The sequence below is a fragment of the Pseudonaja textilis genome, chromosome 5 (genome assembly GCF_049901715.1).
Source record: "Pseudonaja textilis isolate UNSWEBS1 chromosome 5, rPseTex1.2, whole genome shotgun sequence".
NCBI lineage: Eukaryota > Metazoa > Chordata > Lepidosauria > Squamata > Elapidae > Pseudonaja > Pseudonaja textilis.
In genome coordinates, this window is record NC_141994.1 from 65,220,771 (window position 1) to 65,242,234 (window position 21,464).

Consider the following 21,464-nt stretch of genomic DNA (forward strand, 5'->3'; position numbering starts at 1 on the left):
AACCCAGCCAATCAGCTGGGACTCTGGAGGCAGAGAACAGATGGCGGCAGGGCCAGTCAGAGGTGAGATTTGCCGGTTCTCTGAACTACTCAGAATTTCCACTATTGGTTCTCCAGAACCAGTCAGAACTGGCTGAATACTACCTCTGTGTGCTGCCCATTTTGGCCAGCAGAGGCACTGCAGGCTGGTCCTTTACTATTTCCAGGCCAGCCTTGTAGGCCAGATTTAAGCACCCTGCGGGCTGGATCCGGCCCATAGGCCTTGAGTTTGACACCGCTGGTATAAGCTTTCCTGCCTAAGTACAGGGTTGGACTAGAAGTCCTCCAAGATTCCCTTCCTACTCTGTTATTCCATTATTCCATTAACATTTCGCAGGGTCCAAACCCAGGACCCTGGGTTTAATTGACAACGAATAAGACATGAGTTCAGTCATGCCATTTTCTTTTAACGCTCCTTGAGTAGAGCTTGAGAGAAACGTAGCCAAACAAAGCCACAGCCAGACCTATAAACCATAAAATTTCACTCCAAGGGAAGCAATAAATAACACTAATATCAGATTGCAAGAAACTTGCTGGTTGGAGAGGGCTTTACACTTGAGCTTTTAATTGCTTTTTTGCTGCGGCCGTTACAAAACACTAACGCAAGCTGGAGTTTATAGGTGGCCCTGAGAGGATAATACACAGGGAGAAATTCTGAGAAAGTGGACTAGATTAAGGCCAGATTGAGATGCTTGCTCGCTGTCTTCCGACTTTCTTTGCCAGTTTGTGCATTTGGTAGGATCACATTTTTTGGCCCTTTCAGGCAAGAAGATAAGAACTTTGAATAAGAATTATATGCATGTCTACTAGAAAAAACATGTAATTACAAAACTGGAAGGAACAAGGTTCTGTACTTTTGCCAGATGGTGTACGCTGGCAGCAGAGCTCCTAATATACAGTAAACACCTTTCCCCTTTTATGATTTTTCTCAATAAATTCCAGAATTTTCCAGAACGGCTAGCTTAAAATTTGGCAGTACAGGTACACCTCGACTTACAACCGTTCTTTTGGTGGCCATTCCAAATGACAGCGGCCCTGGAAAAAAATGAGTTATGACCAGTTTTCACACTTACGACTGTTGTAGCATCCCCCATATGTGATCAAAATTCACATGTTTGGCTAATTGACACATTTATGACAGTTGCTGTGTCCCGAGGTCAAGCAATAGAGAAGCTGGATTCATTTAACAACAGTTTGACTAATTTAACATCTACACTGATTCATTTAACAACTGTAGCAAGAAAGGTCACAAAAGGAGGCCTTTACAAATGTTTCACCTTCAGCAACAGAATTTTGGGGCTCCGGTGTGGTTGTAAGTCGAGGACTACCTGTACTAGAAAAAGGTTGCCAAGTCTCTGCTTGGGGTTGGGGTTGTGTGACGACCTGGAACATGGCACAGAGATCACACAGGCAGCTGGTAGTTCAAACCGCCCCTTTCTTATTCCAAAGTTTCCCAAATGCTCCCATGTTTCTGGCAAGTCCCAGAGCAAAGTGTTCACACACACACACACACACACACACACACACACACACACACCTCAAGCAGCCTCTGGCTGCAAATAGGCCAGCCGAACTCTGTGAGCACCACAGCTGCAAAGCAAGAAATCCAGAAAAAATGCGAGGAATCCAGGAAAGTTCAAATGTCGGCAGCCAATTCTTCAAGAATTCAGCATTTGTTCCCGTCAAATGCCCCTTCTCACAGCATCTCCTCAGAGCTCAGTCCCCAGGTGTGCCTTGTGAAAAGGGGCGGAGCGCTCTCCTGAATAGTCAGGTCAGCCTGCGCTGTTCTCTCCTTCTCTCCACTCTCCATGCTCACGGATCAGGAGGGGGTGATCCTTGCTCATCGCTTAAGCTCCGCCTCTCATGTTTTCTGCTAAGCCTCTCCTGGTCATCCTGCCTCCCTTCCTCCCTGCCTCCAAGCCATTCCCATCTTAAAGGCCCTGGCCTGACTGGGCCTCCTCCCCGCAATATTCCTCCCAAGCCAAAGAAGCCACCCCCTCAATCTCTGTCTGCTCCAGTTGCGGCTCGTCTTCCACTGCCGATGAGGCTCCGACAGGGGCATGACAGGTTGGGTGTCAAAAAAATGAAGATAATGTCCATAACGCACAACTAAAGCCCTGCCCATCTTTTTGTATGTTATGCAATGATGATGATGACGATTTATCCATTCAGTCATGGCCGACTGTCTACATCTTCTCATCTTGCACTACTTCCATGAGTTATTCTATGCCTGGCTGGTGTCAGCTTTGAGGGCATCCAGCCACCATGTTCTTTGGCAGCCCGACTTCCTTTTACCACTAACTCTTCCAAACACAGTTGCTTTCTCCAGGGAATTCCTCTGCAAGACATGGCCAAAATAAGTGAAACCCAGTTTTGTGATTTTGCCTTCCAGAGACATGTCTGGTGTTATGCACTCCACTACTTGCTTCTTAGTCATCTTTGCTTTCCAAGGTATACGCAGGGGCCTTCTCTAGCAACCACAGCTCAAACAAATCACTTTTCTTCTTGTTTTACTTTTTTTAAGATCCAACTTTCACAATAGTAGGTAACTATGGGGAACAAGGGTTTGATTATACAGTCCTGGCCACCATCTTGAATTTTTGACGCTCTCTTCCTCTCCCGGACATCCTTGAATGTTGTCTAATAAACCAGGTTCCTGCCAACTCCATTAACTTGAGAAAAACTAGCCCAGCCATTCAACACCATCATTCTGATTTCTGGATTAAATCATATTCTGAATGTCATATTTTCGGATGATATTGGACGACTATATTTACTTCACAACAGGGAAAAAAAGGAAAACCCGTTTCAGACTGGAATGTTTCCATAACATTTGGTTCTGGCTATATTTGTTATTTTCTTTTACTGTAAAAATGCACTTGTTAACATCTGGCATTTTTTAGCATAAAGAGATAAGACATTACAGGAGAGCAAATATTTATAATATAGAGTCTAGCACAGGCAGCAGTCTCTGTTTTTCCATGTTAAATTTATATTTACCAACAAAGAAATAAAAGGAGACTAGTATAGATCTATTTCAAGCTATTTAGCTCTCATCAGCTAGCTATACCCTTCTGGGATTTGACCTCGGGCTACTTACATATTAGGTAGGTGTATTAATCTCTAAGCCATGGGCTCTTCTTGCTTTGGGTACACCAGATTGGCCTGATAAAAAAACACTATCTCTCGCCTTGTATAGCCAACAAAGCAAGGAGAGTCCGTGGTTTAGAGATTAATACATCTACCTAATATGTAAGTAGCCTGGGTTTGAATCACAGAAGGGTATGGCTAGCTGACGAGAGCTAAATAGCTTAAAATAGATCTATACTAGCCTTCCTTTATTTCTTTGTCAGTAAATATAAATTCAACACCAAAAAAAAAAAAAAGTTTGTTGCAAAAGTGACTGCCTGAGAAGCACAGGTAGTATTCAGCAGGTTCTGACCAGTTCTGCAGAACCGGTAGTGGAAATTTTGAGCAGTTCACAGAACCAGTAGCAGAAATTTTGAGTAGTTCAGAGAACCGGCAAATCCCACCTCTGACTGGCCCTGCCCCCATCTAGTCTCTACCTCCTCCCTAGTCCCAGCTGATTGGCTGGGTCTTCCTTTCTTGCCCTGCACAGGAGAATGGAGCTGGAAAGCAGATTAATGGGGTGAGGAGGGAATGGAGATTTTGCAGTATCCTTCCCTTGCCACACCCACCAAGCCACATCCACAGAACCTGTAGTAAAAAAATTTTTAATCCCACCACTGCTGAGAGGGCCCCTGGATTGGGGTCAAAAAGTGAAAGCGGAAGCAGTATGCTCCATCCCATATTTGGGTAGATCAGGGTGCCCTGATTTTTTTAAAAAATCTATTTTTTCCATGTTTGCAGACAAAAGGGGCCAGGCGAACAATTCCTCTGAATTTTTACAGGAGGGAGGCATTTAATGGTGACCATTAGGGCAGGAGTCCCCAAACCCTGGGCTTATTTAGGCCTATTTAGAACCGGGCTGTGGAAACAGTGGGCAAGCAACCCTTTCACAACTAATCCCATAACTCAGATCTCTTCTGCCATTCTTATCCAATTAAAAACTCTACAAAATGTTATTTTCACTGCTGATATTCTATATAAAAATCATTATGTGCTTGTATATGTGTGTGTGTGTGTGTGTGTGTGTGTGTGTGATTGTATGTGTATTGACTATTGAGCCATCTGAGTAGACTAGTAGGAAAAAAATAAAATCAAACACCCAGCTCTACAAGAAATGCATTTTTTAAAAAAAAGATTCCCTACTTCCTTCTTCTTCTGATCTGTTATAAAAAGCAATAATCCGGACCAGCTGAACCATTTCAAAGAAATCCTTGGAAATGTGGAAAATATTATTGTACCTTTGTCAGCACTCAGCAGGGCTGAAGAGGAAACAGAAATAAAACAAATGGAGTTAGAAGACATTCATTGTCTTAACCGTTCTCTTCCTGTATGGCCGAATACATCACACATATGGCCATCAGATGTAGCGTTCATGTCTACTTACAAATCCATCATACGTTGCAGTAAACTCTCGTTCCAGGAAATGTACAATCATTCTGTTGCATTCTTTCCTGCTGCAAAGCATATCTGGCTTTCTGGTCCAACGCATTTCATAGCTAGTGATTTTCCCCTGGATCAGTGAGGATCCAGCAATATAGCATCATGATGAATTGAAGAGAGCAACCATCTAGGTAGCCTTGAATGTATGTTATATTTGTTTGAATTGGATGTAGTTCTCCAGATGTTGGCTTCAACTGCCAACATCTCTCCCCCACCAACCACGTTGGCTGAGTTGATGAGAAGGACTAGGGGTGACACATTCCAATAGTTGAGGGGCTGCCATAAAGAAGAGAGGGGGGTAACCTATTTTCCCAAGTTCTTTCAGGCAGGACAAGAAGCAATGGATGGAAACTGAGGAGAGAAGCAACCTAGAACTATAGGAGAAATTTCCTGACAGGGAGAACAGTTAACCAGTGGAACAGCTTGTTTCCAGAAGTTGTGGGTGTTCCAACACTGGAGGTTTTAAATAGGAGATTGGACAACCATTTGTTTGAAATGGTGTAGGGCAGAGATGTCAAACTCGCACCGACACGGCATGGTCACGTGACGTATCGTGACTTTCCCTCCTTCACTGAACCAGATGTAGGCATGGCCAGTACGTGACTCATCCGGCCCGTGGGCCACAAATTTGACACCCATGTTAAAGGGTTTCCTGCTTGATCAAGGGATTGGATTAAAATACCTCCAAGGTTCCTTCCAACTCTGTTACTCTCTCATTCTGTTATTACATGAACATTTCAGAGGGCCCAAACCCCACATCCTGTGTCAGAGGAGACTCTGGATCCCAATAGAGTTCTCTGACCAATGGAATCCATAGTAAGCCCTCTCTGCTGCAATGAGTAGGACAGGCTCATCCTAGCAGGATGAGACAGTTCATCAGGTAGCCTGCACCTGTGTCGTTAAAGGCTTTAAAGGTCATAACTGTTCCATACTAAGCAGGCTTGTAGACCTGCAATCCGATTGGTCCGGGAAACCCGGGCCGTGATTGGATGATATGAACATCTCTGATTGGTTCGTACAGGGCTTGCCGCGATTGGGTGAAACCAAGCACGGCAAGCTTGAAAGACTGTCATAGGCTGCCTAGCCGCAGCCGGCTCTATATAAAGGGCTGCCACGGCTGGGTTTGCCTCCTTAATAAAGAGCTGTTGTTCACTACTCGAGCCTCGTGTCTCATTGGGACCCACCAGCCATATTTAACAATAACCAACACCTTGGCCATGATTAAATATGTCAGCTCATATGTGTTGAGGCCAGCATTCAGCTAACTAGCCCTTCCTAGCAATGTTACCAGTAGTTAAGGATTTGGACTAGGAGTAAGCAAACCCAAGTTTTATTCTACAGTCAGGCACAGAAGTTCCTTGGGTGACTTTGCCCTGTCATTGGGTTTCCACCCAACCTCCCTTTCATACAATTGTCGTTATGGGGAAGATAGAAGGAACCTAACTACTTTGTCTTGAGTTCTTGAGTGAAAGGCATATACCTAACAAAGAAGATAGATTGATTCCCTTCCTTGGAAGTGTTCTCAAGTCCTACTTTGCCTTATTGCAATTTAATGAGCAAGTGGTGGAGAAGAATTTCTTTTATTATTGAACTGCACTCCTCTCTCCATTCCCTTCAGGCTTGAAATATACAGGTTAACATGATGGCTTTTCAGCCTAGCCCAATTATGGCGAACCTTTTCAGCTCCCAATGCCCAAACCGGAACGCACATGCATGCCTTTGCATGTGCACGTGCCAGAGCACCGGAAAACAAAGACCAGCTGGCCGGTGTGCGCATGCCTGTATTTTGGCAATTTTGGGCGGCATTTTTGGCTGTTTTCTGGGCCATTTTCAGGCTGTTTTCAGGCCAAAAATGGCCACAAAATGACCTGAAAACAGCCCGAAAAACAGCCTATTTTTGGCCAATTTTCGGACTGTTTTCCAGTCCTCTGGCACCAGAAACCAGAAGAGCAGCTGGTGACACTGTGCGTGCCCACTGAGATGGTTCGGTGTGCCACCTCTAGCACGCATGCCATAGGTTCGCCATCACGGGCCTAGCCCTTTCTGAATTTCCAGGAACTGCAAGTTTTGATAATTCCCAGGCAGCATTGTTACAGCATTATGGGATCTGGCTGATAGCATGGTGGGTTGACAACCCCTTTCTAAAATGAGCACATGTAAGGCAAAGCATAGCCTACTTTCTTTTTCCCTTTCTTTTTCTGTCAAGTCTTCAGTATGTAGAATGGAAACATCTGCGGCAGATATGATTTCCATGCAATCTGGAACACAGTACTAAGTAATGACATGGTAATATTTTTCCAATTTCTTCTACTATATTTCTAAAGAGGCACTCATGACCTTCCTTCCTTCCTTCCTTCCTTCCTTCCTTCCTTCCTTCCTTCCTTCCTTCCTTCCTTCCTTCCTTCCTTCTTTCTTTCTTTCTTTCTTTCTTTCTTTCTTTCTTTCTTTCTTTCTTTCTTTCTTTCTTTCTTCTCTCTCTCTCTCCCTCTCCCTCTCTCCCTGTGTGTATGCCTGTGTGTGCACCAGTGGTAGCATTCAAAAGGTTTTACCACCGGTTCGGTGGGCGCACTTTGGTGGATGTGCTTTGTGCATGTGCACACACTGCATGTGCGTGCATGCCAAACATGCACTTTGAGCAGGCTCAGAGGCATTCCAACTCACCTCCTACAAGCCTGCATTCTCTCTGTCACTTCAGCAGCTGCTGCACCACACTCTGCTGTGCCATGCAAAGCAGCTGTGCTTCAAAAGCAGGGAATAAAAGCGAGTATGGGAGCCCGGGTGGCAGGTGGGCCCAACAGCAGAGTGGCGAAGAGAACCAGTTCAGTCTCTGCTGCCCATTGGTGCTACCGGCTCAGCTGAACCAGGCCAAACCAGTAGAATACCACCACTGGTGTGCACCTTCGAGTCAGACTTGACTCCTTGTGATTGGCTGAACAAGTCCCTACAGTTTTCTTGACAATTTTTTTAGAAATCATTAGCCATTGCGTCCTTTTCTGAGCTAAGAGAAGTGAGTGGCCCAAGGTCACCCAGCTGGTTTTGTGCCTAAGGCAGGATCGGAACTCATAGAATTTCTAGCCACTACATCCAAATGTGTTATGTGTCACATAGTAAAAACAGTATTGGTTTGCTGGTTCATTAACAGACATGGGTTTTGTTAATTTGCCAAGCCACTAGGTCACTACTGCATAAAGCAAAGGACTCATTAGCTAAATCCAGGATAGGAAACTTTCAGCTGTACAGATGTCACTGAATTGTATAGCCAGCAAACCTTTCCCAGTGTTGTGTTGTGCTTCTTGAGTCCAACAATATCCAAGGCCATATGTTTCCCATAGGGACAAGTTTCTCCTTTCCACACACCATTCCAAAAACAACAACATGAACTGGCTCAGGGATCACATATGCAATACGGTGTAAGAAGAATGCCGGAATATAATCTGCCTTCGCTGGGATTCTCAAGGACCCAATGTGGTGGCTGTTCAGAGTCTATCTGGAAAGAAAGGTTGATGGATCTTACTTTTGAGTAAAGGCCACTGGCTGGGAAGCAGAACCATAGGGCAGAGGTTGAACTCTGATGCATTCGGAGGAAGTGTAGCTGTGAGAAACAAAGAAACCAACTATCCATTTTCTTAAAAGGGCTTCAGATCATTGCTTGTGGTCTAACCACATAAACAAGGGCTTCCTGCACTGGAAATAGTCTTCAGATGATCCATTGAATTGTTCCTAATTAGCCGGAAACGACCCTTTCAAATGAGACTCAGAGGCAGGAAGTTGTTCACATGGCATAATTCACCAGTTGCTTATCAATAACTCTCTTCCTGCTAATTTAATGACATTTTCTTTAGGGCTTCCTTATGTGCTGGAGTTTTCAAGGCCTCCTGTTCCAATTTTAGTCCAGAAAGCTGGAATGCTTCCAGGAGGAGAACGGATTGCAGATAACAGACAACCTGGATCTATTCTGTTATTTTTCTCCTTTCATGTAAAGTTGTAACAGCTAGTCCTGGAAAAAGAGAGAAGGAGAAGGTGTCCTATCTCTTTCAATTGGGGTCTCATTCTTTGGTTGTTTCTTCTGGAAAAAGAAAGATGAGGGAGAAAATTCAATGCATCCAATAGAGGAATGTTAGGATCTTCTCACTCATTCCATCTCTATCTGCAAGGTGGATCATTCCATTGGCCTACCAACTCCTGGGCCTCCCATCATGCAAGAAGCTACAGTGCAACACTGTGACCTGTACCATTTGCTAGAGCAGGGGTCATCAACCTTTTGGACCTCAGGGACCACCAAACTCATAATTTTAAATCCCGTGGACCACTAATATGAATTTTGACTGACGGTGGCTTGCTGATGTTGGTAGGAAAGTCGGTCCCATATTCCAGAGCTGCAGTAGTCACAAGACTGGCCCTTTGGTCATCCCGGAGCGGCTGCTCCTCCATCTGGGTGCACCGGCCTGCCATGGACTGGAGGAGCTCCTCTGGGATGACCAAAGGGCCAGTCCTGTGACTACTGTAGCTCTGGAATATGGGACCGACTTTCCCACCAACGTCAGCAAGCCACCCTGGGGCAGATTTCCCTCCTCTGCCATTGGTCTTACTTTCCAATTCTAGCTCTACTCAAGGTAAGGTTTACACTCGGCCGAAGGGTGGGGGCCAGTGGGTGGGCAGTGTGTTCCTGTGCAGCCTGGATTAATTGCTTTGTGGGGAGTGCTTTGGCGGGGGGACATTTCTCTGCGGACCACCAAAATTTTGTCATGGACCACCAGTAGTCCCTGGCCCACTGGTTGGCAACCACTGTGCTAGAGGAAAACTTCCTCTTTTAAGAATCCGATTCTCTCTGTGGGTGGGCTACAAGGAAATGGAAAAACAAGTAAGGAAAGGGATAAGAGCCAAGAGGAAAGAATTTCCCATTCCCCTTTTCGTTTTTCCAGCAACAGTCCGGAGAGATGGGGCAGATACTTGCAGAAGTCTCAACTTCTTAGAGAAGGCTTTTCAAATTAGGGTAGAAGACCACATGCAGTGCTAGGACTACGAGACATGATGGCAGCCTTCCAATATTTGAGGAGCTTTTCACAGAGAAGTGGGGCTAACCTATTCTCCAAAGCACCTGAGGGCAAGGCAAGGAGTAATTGGAGGGAAGATTATCACAGAGAAATCCAAGAATTAAGGAGAAATTTTCTGACTGCGAGAACAATTAACCAGTGGAATGGCTTGCTTTCAGAAGTCATGGAAGCTCCATCACTGAAGTTTTCAAGAAGAGACTAAACAGTCATTCGTCCAGAATGGTATAACATCTCCTGCTTGAGAAGGGAGTTGGACTAGAAGACCTCCAAGGAATTAAGATCAAGTGAGGTATTAATACCTCTCTATAAGGCTTTAGTAAGACCACACCTAGAATACTGCATCCTGTTTTCATCACCACACTATAAAAAAGATGTCAAGATTCTAGAAAAAGTGCAAAGAAGAGCAACCAGGATGATTAAGGGACTGGAGATGAAAACATATGAAGAATGGTTGCAGGAACTGGGCATGGCTAGTCTAGTGAAGAGAAGGACCAGGGGAGACAGGATAGCAGTCTTCCACTATTTGAGGGGCTGCCACAGAGAGGAAGGGGTCAAGCTACTTTCTAAAGCACCCAAAGGCCAGACAAGGAATAATGGATGGAAACTGAACAAGGAGAGATTCAACCTGGAAATAAGGAGAAACTTTCGGACAGTGAGAACAATCAACCAATGGAACAGCTTGCCCTCAGAAGTTGTGGGAGCACCATCATTTGAGACTTTCAAGAAGAGACCGGACTGCCATCTGTCAGAAGTCGTGTAGGTCTCCTGCTTGGGCAGGGGGTTGGACTAGAATAGATGACCTATAAGGTCTCTTCCACCTCTGTTAATCTCTTAAACTCTGTTATTCCATCATTTTTTTTTAAAGTGCTTCAATGTTCTAAAGATACTTTTTGAAAAGCAACTGGACTTTCTTTGGTTTTTTTTTTTAAATGTTTTGCTTCTTATCCAAGAAGCTTCTTCAGTTCTGACTGAATAGTGGTGTCCTTCTCCACCATTCAGTCACAACTGATGGAGTTTCTTGGATTGGAAGTGAAATGTTGTCAAAGGAAAAAAAGCAAAGAAAATCCAATTGCCCTTTGGAAAGGCACCTTTGGGACATTCTTGACCCAGATGACAGAATCACCATAGACAAGTGCTTAAGTCAAGGGTGTCAAACTCAAAGCCTGTGGGCCGGATCCAGCCTGCGAGGTGCTTAGATCTGGGCCACCCTGGAAACAGTGAAGAACCGGCCCACGATGCCTCTGCCAGCAAAAACAGAGCTTGGGAGGGCCGTTTTCACTGGTAGAGGGCTGCAGGAGACCATAGCAGCTGAAAATGGAGCCCCCAGTAAAACACCCCCAGCCCCCCCAAGGTCAAACACCACCCTGATGCGGTCCTCAATGAAATCGAGTTTGACACCCCTGGTTTAAGTGATCCATGGTCAGTAGTGGGATTCAAATTTTTTTACTACCAGTTCTGTGGGCGTGGCTTGGTAGGCGTGGCTTGGTGGGCGTAGCTTTGTGGGTGTGGCAGGGGAAGAATACTGCAAAATCCCCATTGCCTCCCCACCCCACTAACCTGCTTTCCACCTCCGTTCTCCTCTGAAGGGCAACAAAAGAAGACCCAGACAATCAGCTGGGACTCAGGAGGCAGAGAATAGGTGGGGGCGGGGCCAGTCAGAGGTGGTATTTGCCAGTTCTCTGAACTATCCAAAATTTCCGCTACCGGTTCTCCAGAACCAGTCAGAACCTGCTGAATACCCACCTCTGCACATAGTGTGACTAGAACATGATGGTGACAGTGACATGATGGCGAACCTATGGCACGTGTGCCAGAAGTGGCACGCAGAGCCATCTCTGCCGGCACGCAAGCCATCGCCCCAGATTGGGTACACTGTGCATGCGTGGGCACCTCCCGCCAGCCAGCTGATTGTTGGGTATCTGCTGTGCATGGGCAGAGGCACGGGGAGGTCATGTGCGTGTGCGCAGGGGGGCAAGGGAGTATGAAGGGGTCATGTGTGCATGTGCAGGGCCATGGGGGGTCACGTGCGCATTACATTATGGGTGCAGGCATGCATGCGCATGCGCACGCTTTCGGCACTCAATGACGAAAAGCTTAGCCACCAATGGACTAGAATATGTACGCTTCCCACTGTGCTTTTCTTCTACTGACCCGCAGAGGGCTTCATGTTTACTGCTTCTTCTCCACTAACCAGGATACAAGCAAATCTATTTCCCAGTCCACTGATCAATTTCCCAATCTCAGTCCAAGTAATGTGAGAATCCCAATAATAGTTTATAGTTGCCTTCCAAATCCCAGAGTTTGGAAACTGGAAAAATTCTTTGACCGTGAGTTGACAATGGCTCATTTTCACCCAAACAAGCCATCCCCTCCCACTTGTGACTGTATGACTGTAACTTTGTAGCTTGTATCCTTATGATTTATATTGAATGTTTCCTAGTATGATTTGATTGCTGATTGTACCCTATGACTTTCATTAAGTGTTGTACCTGATGATTATTGACTCTTGACGAATGTATCTTTTATTTTATGTACACTGAGAACATTTCTACCAAGACAAATTCCTTGTCTGTCCAATCACACTTGGCCAATAAAGAATTCTGTTCTATTCTATTCTATTCTATTCTATTCTATTCTATTCTATTCTATTCTATTCTATTCTATTCCATTCCATTCCATTCCATTCCATTCCATTCCATTCCATTCCATTCTATTCTATTCTATTCTATTCTATTCCATTCCATTCTCTATTCTATTCTATTCTATTCTATTCTATTCTATTCTATTCTATTCTATTCTATTCTATTCTATTCTATTCTATTCTACTCCACTCCACTCCACTCCATTCCATTCCATTCTCTGTTCTGTTCTATTCTATTCTATTCTATTCTATTCTATTCTATTCTATTCTATTCTATTCTATTCTATTCTATTCCATTCCATTCCATTCCATTCCATTCCATTGTATTCTGGGTTTATGAAGTCTGCCAAAGTCTGTTTTCATACCTCATTCAATGTTTTATGCCTTTCTGTTTCTAACTGTGTTTTTGAGGGATGCATGGGCCAATCAAAGAGGAGAAAAAGATAGGGAATTACTATTTCTCTGCCTAGATATTTATAAGGAAGAGCTTCAATCAAATATCCTTCCGTCTTCTCATCGCTGAAAAGGAATTGGCCTTGACGTTGGGCGTTTGTGGCATTCTCCGTTTCAAGAACATGTGCAATTCTTTTGTTAATCAAAATTGCCCGAAGAGATTAAAAACATATTTTATACCTCGCTGTCATCTAATCCTGGACTTTAAAGAAGCAGGATAGGAAAAGTATTCACATTTTTTTGAACTTTGCTGTTGGAGAAGATGACCGAGAATGCCATGGATAGATAAAGAAACAAACAAATAATTAGCAAAATGAATCCAGACTTCTCACTCAAGGCATAAACGACCAGGTTCAAATTATCCTATTTTGGATTTTTTACTTTATGCAAAATAAACAAAAACAAAACCCAGCTCTTTGGAATATAATTTTGTCCCCAAAGTCTGTCATGCCCTTGGTAGAGTCAGAGTCTGAGGGAGAGGAGGAATAGCTGACAGGGAGTGGAGGTGTCGCTCCGGAGGTTGTGCAGGAGGCTGGGGAAGGGCAGAGGCTGGCTAGGCAGTCAGAGGAAGAACCAGGCCCATCCCCTCTTCATCCTAGGACACGCAGGGAGGAACGGAGAAGGAAACAACTTGGCTTACAAGAGAGGAAGCGGCCATGATCCCCCTCATTGGTTGCAGCTGGGGAGAATAGTATATAAGAGAGACGGTTAAAACACAGTGTTGCCAGAAGCAAAGCGTGTGTTATTTTGAGCTGAAGTTATCTTGGTTGGTGTCCTTCCAACAGACTGCCTTGTTATCTCCTTGAAGTTGGTAATTATTTATCCTAGCCCATTGTGGAAATTCCTTCATTGTAGTTTGTTTTAGTTTTTTATTTTACCTCTATCTGCTCTTTAAGTTCGGACTATATTGCTTCCTTTTGAAGACTATTTTTGAGTACATTTTATCTCCAACTGAGAATTATTGAACAATGGGGCCACGTTGGAGGCATTGTAGGACATTTATTTACGTTTTGGATTTTGTTACGTTTGTGTTACACTCCGGGTCATCACACGGTCCATAAATCTGCAACACCTTTGAGAAGACAGGTAGTCCTCCACTTATAATGGTTTGTTTAGTTATTTTTTCAGTTACAATTGCACTGAAAAAAGTGATTTAGGACCATTTTTCACACTTACGACCATTGTAGTATCCCCATGGTCATATGACCAAAATTTAGATGCTTGGCAACTGACTCACATTTATGACAGTTGCAGTGTTCCATGGTCATATGGTCACCTTTTGCAACCTTCTGACAAGCAAAGTCAATGGGGGAGATGGATTCACTTAAAAACCACTTTATTAACTTAACAACTAAAGGGATTCATTTAAAAACTGTGGCAAGACAGGTCATAAAACTTAGTAACAGAGATGTTGGGCTCACTTGTGGTCGTAAGTTGAGGATTATTTGTAATTAATTACAGGTAGTCCTCAACTTTACAACCACAATTTTGTATCTCACAATTTGTATCTATTGTATCTCTTTTTGTATGGTATTCAGCTGTGTTGGGTATTTTCCCACGTTGTGCTTTTAGTTGTGCTTTTAAAGTTGTAGCGACGTTTCGGCAGAATCTCATCTGCCATTATCAGGCTTGTGTATTATGTTCGTCTGTGAGTCAGGCTTTCACAGCCATTTCTGTTTTAAATTTGGTGCTAGCCTACTGCTGTGTTAGAATGTTTTTTTCTTCATCCTGATTGGTTGGGAGTCTTGGTCTGTGTTTATTGGTCTTGGAGTTTGCTGTGTTCTGCTTGATTGGTGTTTCTAATATCTTCTGTCTGTTTTGTAGCGTTTTTTGTCTTGATTGGCTGGCAACATTGTGTTCCTGTATTGGAAGCTTTTAGTGCGGCTTGGCTTTGGGTAAACGGACGGCTATCATTTATTAGGAAGCTAGATTTCATCTGGCTGCCTGGTTGGGGTGTCTATCTATCTATCTATCTATCTATCTATCTATCTATCTATCTATCTATCTATCCTGTTGAGGACTACCTGTAATTATAATTATAATTACAGGTAGTCCTCGACGGGATATAACAGATAATCAGAGTTGGAAGGGACTTTATAGGTCATCTAGTCCAACCCCCCACCCAAGCGGAAGACCCTACACCATTTCTGAAAGATGGGAGTCCAGTCTCTTCTTGAAAGTCTCAAGTGATGGCGCTCCCGCAACTTCCGAGGGCAAGCTGTTCCACTGGTCGATTGTTCCCACTGTCAGAAAGTTTCTCCTTATTTCCAGGTTGAATCTCTCCTTGTTTAGTTTCCATCCATTATTGCTTGCCTAAAGGTGCTTTAGAAAATAGCTTGACCCCTTCCTCTCTGTGGCAGCCCCTCAAATATTGGAAGACTGCTATCATGTCTCTCCAGTCCTTCTCTTCATTAGACTATCCATGCACAGTTCCTGCAACCGTTCATTTGTTTTAGTCTCCAGTCCCCTAATCATCCTGGTGAACACTTCAACAACAGAATAATCAGAGAAGCCATAGAGATAGAAAAACGCCCACACAGCATGAATAAACGGGATGATACCTCCTGCCTACCAGCCATTTGGAAACCCACCCTCATTAACAAATGAGTACCTAACATGAAGAATGACACCAGACCCACACCCACAAAGGCCACATAAGATGCTACCACCACACTTCCATGTAGAAAGCAGACTCACACCCACACAGAAGATGAGACACGACCACGGACCCAAAGCCATACCGCAGCTGCATCACTACCCACTTCAAACCCCTCTGACCCATACATGAAGCGAACTGACGCCCACTATGAAGATGTAGCACGACCACCAACGCGAAGCCAAACAGCAGGATCACAGCTCACCAGCTCAAATCCCCCGGCAACTAAGACTAACCTGAGCACAACCAAACCCCCACCTGAACAGAAAAACCCAGCCAATCAGAACACAGCCAACCCCCCACCCAATCAAGGCACACCCCTACTAGCAGTTAAAAAGAAGCAGCAGCTGCAAGCTCAATTACTCCGAGAAGCACAAAGCCTATATATTTATATATAGATTACTTACACACACACACACACACACTCACACACACACACTCACACACACACACATAGTACTATACTTTCAGGGGTCATTTCTATAGTATCCAACTAGAGAAATTCACTCGAAAGTGATCGGCTGAGTATCTCTTTTTTTAAATTATATTGTTAGCTGCCCAGAATTGCTTCAGACAGCGAGATAGGCAGCTGTATATAGTTAATAAATAAAATAAATAAATACTCAACCTTATGTCAAAACTTACTTCCTCCTTTTATTAGTAACAATCAGGACAATCAGAGAGTTTCTCTGTTGATTTTCTGCTGTCAGATAACACAATTTTATACAACCTACTTTGTTGCAGTATTTTGTATAGAGCGCCAAGACTTCAGCAGAAGATCCATAGTAGGATTTTAGATGGATTGCTGTATATATTATTTATGTTTCCCTATCTTTGTGTTTTTCCACTTTGACTTCCCCATTCAAAAAAAACCCACACACCCTAGGCCAAATGGCCATTATTAAATTGACTTAAACCTAAATCTTCCACTATTACATCTTGATCTTAATCCTTCTCTTCTGTTTATAATGGATTTCCTTCAAGCGTGTGATGTCTATGGAACACCATTCATGCACATTTTATCAGTCCAAAGGGAAACATCCTACAAAAGAAGAGAGCTATTTATGTTATTTTATTTTATATATATATATATTTTAGAAGAAAACGTCTGTCAAAACCTTTGCAATGCTGTGCTAACTTGCCCAATATGTGAAGCTAAATCTCCTGCTTAAAGAAAGCAATCTGGTAAGATGTTTTTTTAAAAAAACTCTAAACTTTGAAGTTTTAAAGTTTTTAAGCAGTACCGGGGTATCCATCCATCAGGCCTGCTTCTGCCTGTTATTTAAAATAATAAAATGGAAGAGATTGATTCAGGCCATTTAAACTTATTGCTATCAGTCTTTTAAACAGTTTCATAGTTTGTTAATTGAGAGTAACTTTTCGACTTCAAGGCTACAGCATAAATATTACAGTGCCCTTGTTTGACTATACTAGCAAATCTTGAAACTATGTGCGGCTTGGAAAAAAATTATGTTATACTTTGTGTCATATTATTATTTTTTCCTGATAGTCTATAGTGAAAGGGGTGGGGGGGTCGGGGTGGGATACATTGTTGTTTGCTGACAGGATTTATCGCTTGGCCTACATCATTTCTCTAATTCTTTATTGCCACAATACCCTGGGAAAGTTTTTATCTCACTTGCAGTAGGTGATAACGTCAGTGTGATTGATTAGAATGCAAAAACAAGATTAGGAACCAGGGATAGCTGTACGTGCAGACTCAAAAGTCAGGCTCAAAGTCAGACAAGAAGATGCAAATATATTTTATTCCGTATCAGGGAAGTCAGAATCCAAAGAAATGAGATTCAACAACATTGGATTAACCTGGCGTTCCTGATCAATTCTTTTCTGAGCAATCCAGCTCAAATCCGAGGAAAACCCAGCAAATAGGGACTTGGCATTTTGCCATTAAAAGTTTGTATTTTCCCCGGAGCAAAACAATCTGACCTGAATAACTGCAGAGGGCAAAAGTGGATAAACCTATCAGAATCAACTTCAATAATGTCCATGTTATAGAATAAGAGGATTGGAAGGGACCTTGGAGGTCTTCTAGTCCAATCCCCTGCTCAGGCAGGAAATCCTATACCTGTGATGATGAACCTATGACACGTCATTTGTGCCGGCACGCGAGCTGCAGGCAAACTTACCTCACTCGGCATGCACATGTGCCACACAGCTGATTTTCAGCTTCTGCAGGCTTCTGCAGGCTCTGGAGCCCCAAAACTAGCCTTGTTTCGTCACTTCCTGTTTTTCCAAAAACAGGCGCCTTCCTCAAGCCTTTGGAAGGCTGAAAAAGGGCTCAAACCGGCCGAAATTCAGCTGTGAGGTGCAGTGCAGGTAAGGGGACGGAGGGGGGGGGATTATGCGTGCATGCGTGGGGGACATAGGGGGGCGCACATTGCCTTCTGGGTGCTGGCATACGAGTGCGAGCGTGCAAGCGCGTGCACAATTTTTGGCACAGGAGCCCAAAAACGATAGCCACCACTGTCCCAGGGGTGGGATTCAAATTTTTTAACAACCGGTTCTGTGGGTGTGGCTTAGTTGGTGGGTGTGGCTTAGTGGTCATGTGACCGGGTGGGCGTGGCTTGGTGGTCATGTTATTGGCCAACTCAATATCACTCACATCGAGACACGCATCTCCTCGCCTGGCCTCTCATGACTGTGGGGATGCTGCAACAGTCGTAAGTGTGAAAAACGGTCATAAGTCACTTTTTTCATTGCTATTGTAACTTTGAATGGTCACTCCACACAAGCAAAGTGCCAGCAAAGGAGGAAAAAAAAAACTCCAGAGAAGTTCCTGACACAGGAAGTCTAGTCCTGCCAAGAATGTAATAAGGGTTAATGGAGAGGCAGTTTCTGTAAGCAACACCAGAATGTTTCCTTCCTGCTTTCCTTACAGGATTAGGCCAATAATTTCTTCTAACAATTGGTTCTCTGAACTGCTTAGAATGTTAACAACTGGTTCCAGCAAATAGGTGCAAATTGGTAGAAACCCACCCCTGCACTGTCCTATACCATTTCAGTCAAATGGTTGTCCAATCTCTTTTTAAAAACCTCCAGCTTCCGAAACTTCTGAAGGCAACTTGTTGTACTGGTTATTTGTTCTCACTGCCAGCAAATTTCTCCTTAATTCTAGCTTGCTTCTCTCCTTGATTAGTTTTTATCCATTGCTTCTTGTCCTACCTTCAGGCACTTTGTGGCAGCCCCTGAGATACTAGTGCATTGCTATCATGTTTCCCTTAGTCCTCCTTTTCATAAAAATAGACATACCCAATTCCTGCAGCTATAATTTCTTTAGCAAGGTTTCCATCTTCCTTCAGCATCCATCTTACTGCAATAGACTTGAAATATACAGATACAGATTAACAGAGTTGGAAGGGACCTTGTAGGTCATCTAGTCCAACCCCCCACCCAAGCAGACCCTAATATTGAAATATTAACAATGTCTAACAATGATAAGTTATTGCAGTCATAAGTCGAGTTGGACCCAATTTCACAAGAAGTTTTATGATGGTTGTTAAGCAAATAGCCACAGTCATTAAGCAAATCCAGCTTCTCCAATGGGCACTTTTTGATGTTGTTGGGGTTTGTTTTTTTAGCTGGAAATCAGCAAAAAAGCGGCAAATTACTATCACCTGACCACAGGACACTACAGTTGTAAAAGTGAACTGATTGCCAAACCCTTGAAATTGCAATCACGTGACTACAAGGATGTTACGACGCACATAAGTGCAACTGCACATTTTAAGTCATATTTTCTGAGGTCGCCATAACTTTGAACAGTCATTAAATGAATGCTTGTAACTTGAGGACTATGTGTACCAAGTTTTCACTGTAGTTTGGACTATGCCATGTACTTGGGGTATTATTATTGTTATCACCAAGTGCAGGGGTGTCAAACTCAATTTCATTGAGGGCTGCATCAGGGTTGTGTTTGACCTTGGGGGTGTGGGGGCCAGGTAGGGGCCAGAGGGGAGTGGCCAGCTCAATGTCACTCGTGTTGGGGGCGCCTGTGGTGGCCAGCGGAAACGGGCTCTTGAGTTCTGTTTTCAGCTGCAACATCCTCCTGCTGCAAAAACAGAGCTCGGGAAGGCCATGCGCAGCTCTCACAAGCTCCATTTTTGGCTGCGATGGCTCCCTGCAACCTTCTGCCAGTGAAAATGGAACTCAGGAGGGCCACAAACAGCCCTTGTGAGCTCCATTTTCGGCTGCGACAGCTTCCTGCAACCCTCTGCCAGCAAAAATGGAGCTTGGGAGGGCCGCACTAGCAGAGGCACTGCAGGCCACTCTTTCGCTGTTTCCAGGGAGGCCCTGCAGGCCAGATCTAAGCACCCTGCAGGCCTTGAGTTTTGACACCCTTGGCCAAGTGGAATATGAGGTGAATTTTAGCAGCATGGTTTGTAACTGTTCAGTGTTTTGCAGCATAAATTCAGCACCAGAACAGTAAACACAGATGACTGATGCTTCATTTAATGTCTTTATAAACATATTAAATATATTTTACAATACCAGTTGTAGATTTCTCCAACATGGAGCAAACTCAAACAGAAGCAGACATGTTACAAGCAACTTAACTTCAGCAGACAAGCAAACAAGTTAGTTTCTCTTTCAATAGACCACTCAGAGCTTAACATAGCTTCAGAGCTGCAGAGCTTAATATAGAGCCACGCCTAGGCTACTTCTAGTTTCAGTTTCCAAACAGTCCTCATTGGCTGACTTAGTTGCTATGCCCATTCATTGGCTGACCTTGTTACCATGCTCTATTCCAGTTCATGAATATACTCTGACAGTGACATCTGACTAAAACCTCCTCAAACCTTAACAGAATTGCACTAGATTTGAATAATGCCCAGTCTGGCTCCTTGGGCTCCCAGACAGATTGACAAATTCCAGTTTATGAAAACTACATTCATTTTCATGTCCACCTCAACCATGCTAATAAAATATGCTGAAATGTTCTTAAGCCACAATTAGCACCTCTACCTTTTCAGAGGTCATTCAACTTCAAGGAACTCAGGTTCGGTGTATACCCAACAACGAACAGAACGAAGGTCAGAGGTGCAGTTAACGAAACTGCTAAGGTCAGGCCGATGTTTCTGAACAAGTCTAGCATCTTTTTGAAAATGCCATTGTAGGGGATTTTACGGAGAACTTCCTGGTATTCTTTGCAAACCTCAGGAAGCTGAAGAACTCTATCACGGGCTCTAAACTGTACACAAACAAATAGAATGCTGTAGAAATGAGAAAGGAATTTAATTTCGGTCCCTGGGAAAAATAATCGAAGCTTCTAAAGTAAATTCCTTGGGATTCCTGTGGGACCGATGTCTTGCTGAGAACCTTGGCCAATGTCGATGTTTCAGACTTGAGTCTCCTTTGACTCAACCTGGTGAGGTCTGTGTCAGTTTCCTGGCAAAATACCAAAGTGATTTTTCATTGCCTGGTTTAGGGAATGTGTTTTTGACTTCTCATCTATAGCCTTGGGATTTCCACATGGTCTCCTATCCGCAGACTAACTAACACCTCCCCCCCAAAAAAAACCCAGTTTGACATCTGTCCCGTGTGGTCTAAATCAGGGGTCTCCAACCTTGGTAACTTTAACACTGTTATAACTTTGAAGAGTCTCTAAATGAATAGTAGTGGTAAAATGGATAATATGACATCATTGGTGTACCAAGATGCCGATTGATAGCATTGGGGATGTATCATTCACTGGGCAGATAACTTGAGAGCAAGCCCTTTTTGGATGCTGCCCTTCTTTTACTTTAACGGCTTTATCCATTTATCCAGGAAATAGCACAGATACTGTCAGACCTGCTGTCAACTAAAAAAATACTCCTTTGGTCTTTTTAGTTGCCAGCAGAAAAGGAGTGGGGGAAAGCAGTGCATTTCTTAAATGCCTTAGATAATCGCCTTGGCAGCCCAAAGCTGTCGGCGCTCAAGAATATTACTGGACAGCATGATTGGCTATGGATGTGTCCCATTGGAGAATATACACCCAGAGGGTGGGGGGAAGACCAGGATCAAGGGAAAATGAATGATGTATTTTAGTGTCA

General features: G+C 43.7%; 1 pseudogene; it reads left to right on the top strand.

Annotated features, from left to right (window-relative positions):
- The first annotated feature begins 15,865 nt into the window (after positions 1-15,865).
- Positions 15,866-15,939, top strand: LOC113438303 (small nucleolar RNA U3; annotated as a pseudogene).
- The last annotated feature ends 5,525 nt before the right edge of the window (positions 15,940-21,464 follow it).